A 14,129-nucleotide genomic window follows, 5' to 3' on the forward strand; every position below is an offset into this window, starting at 1 on the left:
CCGAGGGTGAAAAGAAGACAGACGAGGTTTCTAGAAGGTGAGAAATGTGGAGAAGAGAAGTCCAGGATTAGAGGTAATGATGGGCAGATTAGTGGACCAAAGGGGTATTTCCTGGCAATTTTCAGAATTACTAAGAAGAAGATAAGATGCTGTGGGATGGAGCCTAAGGTTACATTTGTTGAGCACTTGAAAGAAGCAACAAAGGTGGGAGAATCTGTGGACTTTATGGACACATATAGTAGAGGGCCAGGAAAAAAGAACATCCTCAATGAGATGGATTGACACAATGGCTGCAACAACGGGCTCAAACATAGCAATGATTGTGAGGATGGTACAGGACCTGGCGGTGTTTTGTTCTGTTGTACATAGGGTCACTATGAGTTGGAACCGACTCAACGGCACCTAACAACAACAATGTGGATTCATACATACTGTTCTGAACAAATAGTAGAAACCCAATAAATGTTCATTGCCTTCTTCCGTCTCCTTTATTTCCATAATAAAATGATAGTAAAAAAATCAAAGATGTAAGAAACAGTTCATCCAACAATGAATATGTTTTGGAGCTGCCATAGTTAATTTGCCTACAAGGCAATCGTGATTCAAAATGCTAGTACAATTTTTCAAGCTCCTTGCTTCCCAGTCCCTGGCTTGTTATCATATGACCAGCAAACCAAACCAGTTGCCAAAGAATCAATTTCAACTTAACTCATGTGTGTCAGAGTAGAACTGCTCCATACGGTTTTCAATGGTTGATTGTTTGGAAATAGATGGCCAGGCCTTTCTTTTCAGGTACCTCTGGACTCCAACTTCCAATCTTTTGGTTAGCAACCAAGCACAAGGATGCCTTACCACGTGACAAATCCATCTTTCTGCTACATAAAGATTGGTGCCCAGTTGACTTTACCTTTGTCCCTGTTGAGGCTTAAAAGAATTCTCACTGGATAACCACTTCAATTATCTCTGCACTGTGTCAGAATAATTGTCCTGTTAAATAACTGTTATTTCAACTGCTGATGGTGGTTCTGACACAGTGTTGTGATAACTGTATTTTTTTCCTGATCCCTCTCATTGTTATGCATTCTTCATTTAAATGCTTCTTGTTAAAATATCATGTAGCTTATTTTTTTCTCCTCTCCAGCATTTTTTTTTCAGATCCCTTTGGTTGAGTTACTATTTACAGGTAAGCCTGGAGATGATGTTTGGCTAAAGCTACACAATTTCATCTGTTTAGCCTCATAATGTGAGGTATACTGGAAAGATTTTGGAGCTGGTGAACATTTTGTAGGCTAATAAATACTTTGTGGACACTTTAATTTACTTTTTAGCTTTCGTCCAAGGTTGGTGCATGTCTGCAATAGAAGAATCAGCTCTTCCTTTAAGTGACGGAAGTCAGCCATTCTCAAGTAGAAGGAATGCATATTTAAATTTATGATAGCTGAACTTGGCTGCAACAGCTACATTCTTGTTCTAATTTAAGCTTGGCAGGCCACCCTAATACTTGTGCTTGGTCTGTGGATGAGAAAACTCTTTTATTTTCCTTTGCTAGGATCTTAAAAAGATCAAGAATATATTTTTTTCATTTGAGACTTTAATAAACTATACAAAGATCATATGACCAGTTGAGCTTTGCCCAGCCTGGCAAATCAGTAAAGAGAATATATTTACAACACATTTATGCTTCACTGCCATGCCATTGCACTATCTGGCTAACCACTTTCTTCATACAGAGGTGCATTTACAAGTCAAACCTGGATAGCAAATTATTTTATTCTGAACTACCTGCCTAATCTTTTCAGCAAAAATTATACAGAAATAATACTGTTGAAGACATACAGACCCACAGCATGAATGCAGCACCCGTTTAGGCCCACCATTTGAAATTCAGAAATACCACATGTATTTGGCTCAAACCTACTTTCTGAATCCAGGGACAGTGCAATGGGCTGACACCAGTCTTTCCTTCTGTCCACTATGACATATCCAAATATTTTCGGAATATGTTGTCCCAACAAACCAGAAGGAAATTTTATTATAAGAAAGGCAAAAGTCTTCAGTATTTTGCAACATCCCAAGAGCACTATCTTTTCAGATGTTAGTTTACTTAACAATTAGCTATTGAACACTTATTATATGTCAGATCCTGAGGAGATAGCAGTAGACCAAACAGACAAAGATGAATTTCCTAGTCATGAAGCACAGATTCTAATGGGAAAGGCAGAGAAGACAATAGTCAGATGGCTACATAATACAAAGATTGCTGATGGTAAATACTATAAAGAAAACTTAGTGTCCTTAAGAATCAAATAGGGCACTTACTGACAATGCAGATTCCTGGGTCTACTCACATTAAACTAGAATATTCTAAAGCCTCCCATTATACCCCAGAGAAGGGTCTTCGATGTTACTTCCAGTCTGTGGGGGAAGTTTGATTCATCCAGAAGGCTCCCTTGCCCTCCTCAGCCCTGGGCAGTGGAAAATGAGGTACAGTCCTCCACTGTGGCCTGCCCTCTGCAGGGCCACCTATGGGTAATGAATAATCAAAGTGACAGTTGTCCAGTAGACTTTGTATCAGATAGCTGCAGCCTCAGCTGGAACAGCAAATGCCCCTGAAGTCTGCTGTGCTCTCAGCCATCTGACAGGGCTGCTATAATTAAGGGTCACTTTAAAGAGAAGCATTTATTTTGGGGGATGGAGTTCCATTAGATTCCCTTCCTAACAACGCATGGCCCAGACTTCAGACTTTCCTCACTCAAGTTTCCTGAAAGGGAAGTCACATAGCTCATTCCACCATGTGGGCCTCAAATTGTGTGTGTGCAAGAGAGAGAGATTAAAACTACAGAGCCTCTTTAAGAGAGGGCTGCCTTAAAAGATATGAACAGGCACTTCACTAAAGAAGACTTTCAGGTAGCTAACAGATATATGAGGAAATGCTCACATTCATTAGCCATTACGGAAATGCAAATTAAAACTACAATGAGATTCCATCTCACTCCAACAAGGCTGGCATTAATCCAAAAAACACAGAATAATAAATGTAGGAGAGGTTGTGGAGAGACTGGAACACTTAACACTGCTGGTGGGAATGTAAAATGGTACAACCACTTTGGAAATCGATTTGGCGCTTCCTCGAAAAGCTAGAAATAGAACTACCATATGATCCAGCAATCTCACTCCTAGAGAAGTAAGAACCGTCGCACAAACAGATATATGCACACCCACGTTCATTGCAGCACTGTTCACAATAGCAAAAAGATGGAAGCGGCCAAAGTGCCCATCAACTGATGAATGGATAAATAACTTATGGCATATTCACACAATAGAATACTATGCATTGATAAAGAACAACAATGAAGCTGTGAAACAAAAGGACAAATATTGTATGAGACCACTATTTTAAGAACTCAAGAAATAGTCTAAACAGGGAAGAAAATATTCTTTGGTAGTTACGAGAGGGGAGAGGGAAAGAGGGAAGGAGAGGGGGATTCACTAATTAGATAGAAGACAAGAACTAATTTAGGTGAAGGGATGGACAACACACAATACAGGAGAGGTCAGCACAACTGGACTATACCAAAAGCAAAGAAGTTTCCTGAAGAAACTGAACACTTTGAAGGCTAGAGTGGCAGGGGCAGGGGTTTGGGGACCATGGTTTCAGGAGACATCTAAACCAATTGACATAACAAAAACTATTAAGAAAACATTTTGTATCCCATTTTGTAGAGTGGCTTCTGGGATCTTAAATGCTAGCAAGCAGCAATCTAAGATGCAACAATTGGTCTCAATCCACCTGAAGCAAAGGAGAATGAAGAACACCAAAGACACAAGGTAAGCATGAGCCCAGGAGTCAGAATGGGCTACATAAATCAAAGACTACATCGGCCTGAGACCAGAAGAACTAGATGGTGCCCAGCTACAACCAATGACTGCCATGACAGGGAGCACAACAGAGAATCCCTGAAGGAGCAGGAGAGCAGCGGGATGCAGGCCCCAAATTCTCGTAAAAAGACCAGACTTAATGGTCTGACTGAGAACAGAGGGATCCCGGAGGTCATGGTCCCCAGGCCTTCTGTTAGCCCAAGACAGGAAACATTCTCGAATCCAACTCTTCAGACAGGGATTGGACTGGACTACAAGACAGAAAATGATACATGTGAGGAGTGGGTTTCTTGGATCAAGTACACACATGAGACTATCTGGGCAACTCCTATCTGGAGGGGAGATGTGAAGGCTGAGGGGGACAGAACCTGGCTGAATGGACACGGAAACAAAGGATGGAGAGAAGAAATGTGCTGTCTCATTAAGGGGAGAACAACTAGGAGTATATACTAAGGTGTATATAAGGTTTTGTATGAGAGACTGACTTGATTTGTAAACTTTCACTTAAACCACAATAAAAATTAAAAAAAGAGAGAGAGAGAGGGCAGCACTGAGAGATACTCACAATAGCTGAAATGTGGAAACAACCTAAATGTCCATCGACAGGTGAACTGATAAACAAAATGTGGTACATACACAAAATGGAGTATTTCTCAGCCATAAGGAGAAGTGAAGTCCTGATACATGCTACAACATGGATGAATCTTGAAAACATGTGAGTGAAGTCAATCAAGAAAGGACAAATATTTTACTACTCTGCTTATATGAAGTATCCAGAATAGGCAAACTCATAAAGTCCAAAGTTTATTCGTGGTTACTAGGGACAGGAGGGAGGAAAGAAAGGGGGAGTCATTGTTCAGGAAGCACTGAGTTTCTGTTTATGGTGAAGGAAAATTTGGCAAAGGATTTTGGTGATGGTTGCCCAACATGGTTAATGTACATATGAAGAATGTTGAATTGGCAAATGCTGTGGTCTAGATATTTTTACAAAAAGAAAAAATAAATGGCTTATTCAGATATTGTTAAAGTGGAAAAAATGGGTACTTTTTCTTTGCTTAGTGTGACTTAATTTTATTTAGTACTTAATTTAAATGATGGAATATATATAGCTATTTAATAAAAATTTTTAAGAATGTTTAACTATTAATGAAATAACCAAAACTCAAAAACCAAACCCATTGCTGTCGATTTGATTCCAATGCATAGTGACCCTATAAAAAAAATAGTAACAAAAAAGGAAGAAAACTGTAAAAAAAAAAAAAAAAAAAGGAGAGAGAGAGAAAGAGGGCAGCTTGTTTCCTGAGAATCACTGGGGTCAGTGAAAACCAGAAAGCAAACCAGTTGCGGTGAGTAGGCTAGAATTGCCCCATAAGGGTTCCAAGAAGCAGCTGGTGGAGTTGAATTACTCACCTTTTGATTAGAAGCCGAGCTCTTAACCACTGCATACCAGGACTCCAAAGTAAGCTACAGCCACATGCCATGACTTGGATTAGAACTGAGGTTGCTGTGGCCACAACACAGAGTACTAACCACTATAGGATCACAGCTCACCACCTGCCACGTGGCAGGGTCAATTAGTCTAAACTAAACATATGTTTATATAATTTACATACAAATAAATGGAAATGGTATCTGTAATTTCATAGTTAATTGGTCCTACAAGAGGCCTTAACCAATATCCATCCAGTTTATAGGTGAGGAAAGTGAGAACTAGGGAGGTAAACGATGTCTCCCAGGTTTCAAAGCAAGTTGAGGAAGTTAGCATGCGACCTCCTGGTGCTAGTCCCTTGTTAGGTATTAAAGGTAAATGCTATAACATCGTTCACAAAGGTTACTCAATACAACCTTTCTTTCTTTCTTTTTTCTTTAAGGACAAACTCAGCACCAAATAATTTTTTTAAATCAAAACTGACTGAATTCAGATCAACGCTATCAACTGTTTACTGAAAACAGGTGCCTAGAAAGAACCTTAAGCAAGGCTAACTCAAGTGTACCTAGTGAGTAGAGTGAGAGAAGTTTCTGGGACATAGGTTGAAGTTTCCAGTAATTTGCCTTTGCCCACCTGTCCCTTAATGTGAGAAATCTGTGGAGAAATTGAGGTGAAGGGTTTACTTTGGAATTTTTAACACAATTGGAAGGACAGCAAGCTTGGGTGAGGCTCACGGATCTCCGGTCTGAAAATAACTCAGGGAGTCCAGGGATAAGGAAGGGGGCAGTGCCATGTCTGAGGACCCACAGCCGCTTCTGGGGCATCTGGGTTGGATCCAGCCATTCAGAAGTACAGAGACCCTCCTCAGCTAAGGACACTGTGAGAGAGAAAGGATCTTTTGTGGCAGCTTTGGTTAAAAGCAAGTAAATATTGCTGAAAAAAAATTCTCAGCTGAAGAAAGTACATAAATATCAAACGAGGAAACCATAGCTCCTTTTTGTAAATGTTGAGCAGTACTTGTAGGCCCAGCTTTACACTCTGGAGGTTCATCAGGCTGGGCTAAAGCAATACAAGTAGAGGAACTAGATCAACTAGTGCCCCTTGGCAATAGTGATGAAGATCCATAACCTACAAATAGAACTTGGAATCATAAATCTCTGCAAAGTCTGAAACTAGGCCAGTGCAGTGAAGAGCAGGCACAAAGGTCTTAGCCCTAAAATCCTGCCTATCTCATCATCAAAGCCCTAACTGCTCCTTCATAACCCTTCATGCTCGGTTCAAATCCCACCTCCTCTAAGAAGATAAACTAATCCCCCCAAAGGGCAACCTGCCCACATCCTTCTATTTTATACCTAAATTTAGCAGCTTCACACTGGAATTCTCTGTCCATGTGTTTTCTTCACTGGTTTGTAAGGATAGCCTTATGTCATTCACCTTTGTATCTTTTCCCATAGGCTTGCAGTTTGCTTTAAGTGCAAAAAGCTATTTACTGAACTGGATATTTAAAAAAACAAAAAATGGGGCCAGAGCCAACATGGTACTATAGAAAAAAGCACCACCGCATCCCTCCACAGCAAAGACCAGAAAAACTAAGTAAAACAAAGATAAACATCAGTCCTGGAACCCTAAGCATCAAATGAAGAGATAAAGAACTCAACTGAGCACTGAATGGAATAAGAAACTGACAGAGAACACAGAGCAAGGAGAGATAAGAACAGAGGTTCCCTACCAGCTAACACAGCATGGATTTACCATCTTGGACTTCTGTTGGAGATCCATGAACAGGGAGTATGGGAAAGCAGATTCACAGACCTTCCAGTAGGAGACAGAGCACCCAGTAACCAGTGATACACACTTTCCCACCCTTCACCCTTCTTCCTCTTACTCGGCCTTTGCTGCTTCCCAGTGGGTCTAACAGTGCTGACCTGGGAGGCACCAACTCCATGTCATGTGGATTCACCCCACTCACACCCACTGGCTCCTTCAGTGCCATTTCTTTGTTGCTGGTGTTGCTTTTTTTTTTTCCTGCCTCTCGCCTCCTCCCCCTCCTTCCTCTTGAACACCTGACACGGTGTACCACCTTTGCTTCTTCTTAACAGGCTGTGAAGCACTACTTGGCCGGGGAACTGCTTCCTGAGTCCACGCCACCACAGTGGAAGGATCCCTGGGGGCTTTTTTGTTTGTTTGTTAGTTTGTTTTCTCTCTCTCTCTCTCTCTCTTTTTTTTTCTTCATGTCTCAGTTTCTTGTCTTTTCCTACTTATTTTCCTGTCTCCTGAATACAAGGTGCTCTGTGCCATCTCCACCTTTTCTACCCAGGCTTACTGCACAGCTTGGGAACCACTTCCCTGGACTGAGAAGCCATGCCAGTGGGATCCCAGAGGGTATTTTATTTATTTTTTCTTATTTTAGTTTTTCTTTTTGTTTTTCTTCATTTCTCAGTTTATCACTCAAGCAGCAGGCTCCCTCAACACTTTTTTTTTTTTTTTGGATCCTGTTTCTATCTCCTCTCTCTCTTCTTTCCCATACCCAACCTAGCTCCACACATCATACCCTCCCTTCTCCCCTCCCTCCTGCCTATCTGCAACATGTGCAGAACATCACACCCCCAAGTACCACAGGCACAGCCTACTGGAACCTGCCCTGCATTGACCCCTGGCCCACCTTGTCAGCCACAGTATGTGCCACAAAAAATCCATTCCAGCCCCTTCCCTTCAGCTGGACCTGCCCTGCTGCACCATAGCTGGGTGACTGGCCCTGCCCATTGGACAAAGAGGTGAAAAGTATCATGCCTACAGACGAGCAAACAACAATAAATGCAGAGCCTGCCTACTCAGGCATAACCAAATGAAACAAAAAAGCAGGACAAAACAAACAAATCAACAATCAATAAATGAAGAAAATAACTACTGAATGTACTGAAGACAGCAGACAATAGCTAAACATATATATATATATATATAAACAGGACAGGATGGCTCCAACAGGTGTCCAAAATAAAACACCATATGATTTTCTGGTAGAAGAAAAGGCACTGGAACTACCCAATAGGGAACTCAAATCTCTAATATTCAGAGCTATCCAAGAGTCAAAGCAAAAAACAGACAAAACTGAGGAAAAAATAGACAAATTCATGGAAAAGGCAGGCAAATCCATGGAAAATACAGACAGAAGAAAGGAATAATTTTGGAAAATAGTACATGAACAAAATTTCAAAAATAAATTCATAACTAGAAATCATACAAAAACAAAAATTAGAAATCCAAAAAATGAACAAGATTTCAGAAATGAACAATGACATAGAAGGTCTGAGGAGTAGGTTTGAAACAATGGAAGACAGGATCAGTGAAACTGAAGACAAATACTTGGATGCTGCTTTGAGGAAAAATCAGAAAAAAGAACAAAGAAAAATGAAGAAATCCTGAGAATGATGTGGGATACAATCAAAAGCAAAAATTTGTGAGTGATCAGAGTTCCAGAATGGGGGAGAAAACAGAAAACACAGAGAGTATCTTTGAAGAACTGCTGACAGAAAACTTCCTTAATAACATAAAAGATGAAAAGCTGAATATCCAAGAAGCTCAATGAACCCCATACAGGATAGATGTCAGAAGAAAATCACCAAGGCATATCACAATCACACTTGCTAAAGCCAAAGATGAAAGAAGAACCCTCAGAGCAGCTCAAGAACAATGAAAAGTCACATGCTGAGGGGAAACAATAAGACTAAGCTCCGATTACTTGGCAGAAATCATGTAAGCAAGAAGGCAATGGGATGACATATATAAAGCCTTGAAAGAAAAAAATTGCCAACCAAAAATAATATATCCTGCAAAACTCTCATTCAAATATGATGGTGAAATTAGGACATTTCCAAAGAAACAGAAATTAAGAGAATATGTAAAAACCAAACCAAACTTGCAAGAATTATTAAAGGGAGTCCTTTGGTTTGAGAACAAACAACATCAGATGACAGCCTGAATCTAGGATGCAAGATCGCACCTGCCAGAATACCAACCTAGGAAACGAACTCTCAAGGACTATCCAAAACCAGAGGATATAAAAGAGGGAGCTAGGGAGGTTAATCTGTAGATGACAAGAAAGTCAGAACAATAAAAGAGGGAATAAACAGTGTAGGTATAGAACTTTCTAATGGAGAGGAAGGCAAGGCGATATCAAGTAACAATAGACTGGTTCAAACCTAGGAAGATAAGGGTAAATTTCAAGGTAACCACAGAGAAAGTTAACAAACTACTAATCAAAATAAAGAAAAATATGAAGTCTCAGTAAAAACAAAATTAAAAAAAAAAATCCACAAACAAAAGGAATTCAGCACAGGAGAGTAAGAGGAACAAAGAAAACGTCAGCACCACAAAAAAACAAAAACAAAAAAAACACTGCAAATGACAACAATAAACTCACGCCTATCAATAATTATACTGAACATAAATGGTCTAAGTAAACCTATAAAGAGACAGAGAGTGATAGAATGGATGAAAAAAACAGAATCCATCAATATGCTGTCTACAAGAGACACACGTTAGAAAAAAAGACATACATTTATTAAAAATCAAAGGATGGAAAAAATATATTAAGCAAACAGCTAGAACAGGATTGGCAATACTAATGTCAGATAAAATAGACTTTAAAACAAAATACACCATAAAAGAAAAAGAAGGGCACTATACAATGATTAAAAGAATGACCCATCAAGAAGACATAACCATAATAAATATTTACACACCTAATGACAGGGGTCCAATATACATAAAGCAAACTCTAACAGCACTGAAAAGAGAAATTGACAGTTCCACAATTATAGTAGGAGACTTCAACAGGCACTCTTGTTAAAGGACAGAACATCTAGAAAGAAATTCAACAAAGATATAGAAGAGCGAAAAGACACAATCGACCAACTTGAACTCAAAGACATATACAGAACACTCCATCCAACAGCTGAAAAGTACACATTCTTTTCCAAAGCACATGGAACATTCTCCAGAATAGACCACATTTTAGGCCACAAAGCAACCCTCAACAAAATCCAAAACATTGAGATAATACAAAGCATCTTCTCTGATCACAATTGCATCAAAGTAGAAAGTAACAATAGGAAGAGCAAGGACAAAAAATCAATTACACAGGAACGAATAACACCCTGCTTAAAAACCACTGGGTTATAGAAGAAATCAAAGATGGAATAAAAAAGTTACTAGAATTAAATAAGAATGAAAACTCATCATACCAAAACCTTTAGGACACAACGAAGGCAATAAATATACACATAAAAAAAGAAAAAAGGAACAAAATCAAAACATCACCTACACAACTAGAACAAAAGAAGCCTACAGCAACCAGAAGAAAAAATAATAATAATAATAAAGATCAGAGCAGAAATAAATGAATAGAGAACAGAAAAACAATAGACAGAATCAACAAAATCAAAAGTTGGTTCCTTGAAAAAAAAAATCAACAAAATTGACAAACCACTGGCCAAGCTGACAAAAGAAAAACAGAAGAGGATGCAAATAACCCAAATAAGGAATGAAATTGGGGACATTACCAAGAGGAAATGGACAAATTTCTAGAAACACACTACCTACACAAACTAACACCAAATGATGTTGAAAATCTGAACAAACCCATAACAAGAGATTAAAAAGTAATTTAAAAACTCTCTACAACAACAAAAAAAAACCTAGATGACATCACTGGAGAATTCTACCAAACATTCATAGAAGAGATTACACCAGTACTACTCAAATTATTTCAGAACATAGAAAAGGAAGCTATACTTCCAAATTCATTCTATGAATCTAGCATAGCCCTGGTACCAAAACCAGGCAAAGACACCACAAAAAAAAAGAAAACTACAGACCAATATCTCTCATGAACATAGATGTAAAAATTCTCAACAAAATTCTAGCCAATAAAATTTAGCTTCACATCAAAAAAAAAAAAAAAATACACCACGACCAAGTAGCATTCATACCAGACATGCAAGGATGGTTCAACATTAGAAAATCAATCAGCATAATCCACCACATAAATAAAATAAAAGGACCACATGATCATCTCAATCGATGCAGAAAAGACTTTTGACAAAGTCCAACACCAATTCCTAATAAAAACTCTCAATAAAATAGGTATAGAAGGGAAATTCCTCAGCATAATAAAGGGTGTCTAAATAAAAAAAAAAAAAAATTTTTTTTAATACATAACCAACAGCCAACATCATTCTTAATGAAGAGAGGCTGAAAACATTCCCCTTGAGAACAGGAACAAGACAAGGATGCTCTTTGTTCCCACTCCTATTTAACATTGTGCTAGAAGCCTTAGCTAGAGCAATAAGACAAGAAAAAGAAACAAAGGGCATCCAAATTGGTAATGAAGAGGTAAAACTGCCCCTATTTGCAAATGATATGATACTACACACAGAAAACCCAAAAGACTCCACAAGAAAACTCCTGGAACTAACAGAAAGATTCAGCAGAGCAGCAGGATATGAGATAAACATAGAAAAATCAGTTAGATTCCTATACACCAATAAAGCAAATGATGAAAAGGAAATCAGGAAAACAATACCATTTATAATAGCCCCTAAAAAAATAAAATACTTAGAATAAATCTAACCAGGGATGTAAAACACCCATAGAAAGAAAATGCAAAACGATACTGTAAGAAACCAAAAGAGACATACATAAATAGAAAAACATACCATGTTCATGGATAGGTAGACTCAACATTGTGAAAATGACAATTCTACCCAAATCAATCTACAAATATAATGCAATCCTGATCCAAATACCAAGAACATTCTTCAGAGAGATGGAAAAACTAATCATTAACTTTATATGGAAAGGCAAGAAGCCCTGGATAAGTAAAGCACTATTTTTTTTTTTACTGAAGAATAGTAAAGTTGAAGGATCCACACTACCTGACCTCAGAACCTACTATATAGTTACTGTAGTCAAAACAGCCTGGTACTGGTACAATGACAGATACATTGACCAGTGGAACAGAATTGAGAACTCAGATGTAAATCCATTCACCTATGGCCGCCTGATCTTCAACAACAGCCCAAAGTTCAAATGGGGAAAAGACAGTCTTTATAACAAATGGTGCTAGCAAAACTGGATGTCCATCTGCAAAAAAAAAAAAAAATGAAACAGGACCCATACCTCACACCACACACAAAAACTAACTCAAAATGGATCAAAGACCTAAATATAAAACCAAAAACTACAAAGATCATACAGGAAAAAATAAGATCAATGCTAGATGTCCTAATACACAGCACTAACAGGATACAAACCACAACTAACGACACACAAACTCCAGAAGAATAAGCTAGATAACTGGAATCTTCTAAAAATTAAACACTTATGCTCATCAAAAGATTTCACTAAAAGAGTAAAAAGAGAACCCACAGAGTGGGGAAAAAAATTTTTTTGGCTACTATAAATCCAACAAAGATCTAATCTCTAAAATGTATAGGAAAATCCAACACCTCTACAACAAAAAGTCAAAAAATCCAGTTAAAAAAATGGGCAAAGGACAGACACTTCACCGAAGAAGATATTCAAGCAGCTAACAGACATATGAGGACATGCTTGCGATCACCAGCCATTAGAGAAACGCAAATCAAAACCGCAATGAGATACCATCTTACCTCAACATTACCGGCACTAATCAAAAAAAAAAAAAAAACAACAGAAAATAAATGTTGGCGAGGCTGTGAGGAGGTTGGAGCTCATATGCACTGCTGGTGCATTTCCACTTCGGAAAATGATATGGTACTTCCTTAAAAAGCTAGAAATAGAAATACCATATGATCCAGCAATCCCAGGAATATATCCTAGTGAAATAAGAGCCATCACATGAATAGATATATGCACACCCATGTTCATTGCAGTATTGCTCACAATAGCAAAAAGTTGGAAACAACCTAGCTGCCCATCAACAGATGAATGGATAAACAAACTCTGGTATATACACACAATGGAGTACTAAGCAATGATAAAGAACAATAATGAATCTGGGAAGCATCTCACAACATGGATGAATCTGGATGGCGTTATGCTGAGTGAAATAAGTAAATCACAAAAGGACAAATATTGTATGAGACCACGCTATAAAAACTCATGAAAATGCTTACATACAAAAAGAAACAATCTTTGATAGTTACGAGGGAGGAGAAGGGTGGGGATGGAGAAACACTAAGTAAAAAATAGATAAGTGATAAGTTTGGTGAAGTACACAATACCGGCAAAGCCAGCACAACTTGTACAAGGCAAGGTCATGAAATCTCCATAGACATGTCCAAACTCCCAGAGGGATCAAATTGCTGGAATGGGGGCCATGGGAAACATGGTCTCAGGGAATATTTAGCTCAACTGGCATAACATAATTTATTTAAAAAATGTGCATTCTAGCTTGGTGAGTAGTGTCTGGGGTCTTAAAAACCTGTAAGCGGCCATCTAGGATAATCCACTGATTTCACCTTTTCAGGAGCAAGGGAGGATGAAGAAAACTAAAGACACAAGGGAAAGATTAGTGCAAAGGGCTAAGGACCACAACTACCACGGCTTCCATCAGACTGAGTCCAGTACAACTAGATGGTGCCCAGCTACCACCACTGACTGCTCTGGCAGGGATCACAATAGAAAGTCCCAGACAGCTAGAGAAAAATGTAAAACAAAATTCTGACTCACGAAAGAAGACTGGACTTACTGGCCTGACAGAGACTGCCAAAACCCTGAGAATACGGCCCCCAGATACCCTTTTAGCTCAGTAATGAAGTCACTCCTGAGGTTCACCCTT

The sequence above is a fragment of the Loxodonta africana genome, chromosome 2, assembly GCF_030014295.1.
Source record: "Loxodonta africana isolate mLoxAfr1 chromosome 2, mLoxAfr1.hap2, whole genome shotgun sequence".
NCBI classification, from domain to species: Eukaryota; Metazoa; Chordata; class Mammalia; order Proboscidea; family Elephantidae; genus Loxodonta; species Loxodonta africana.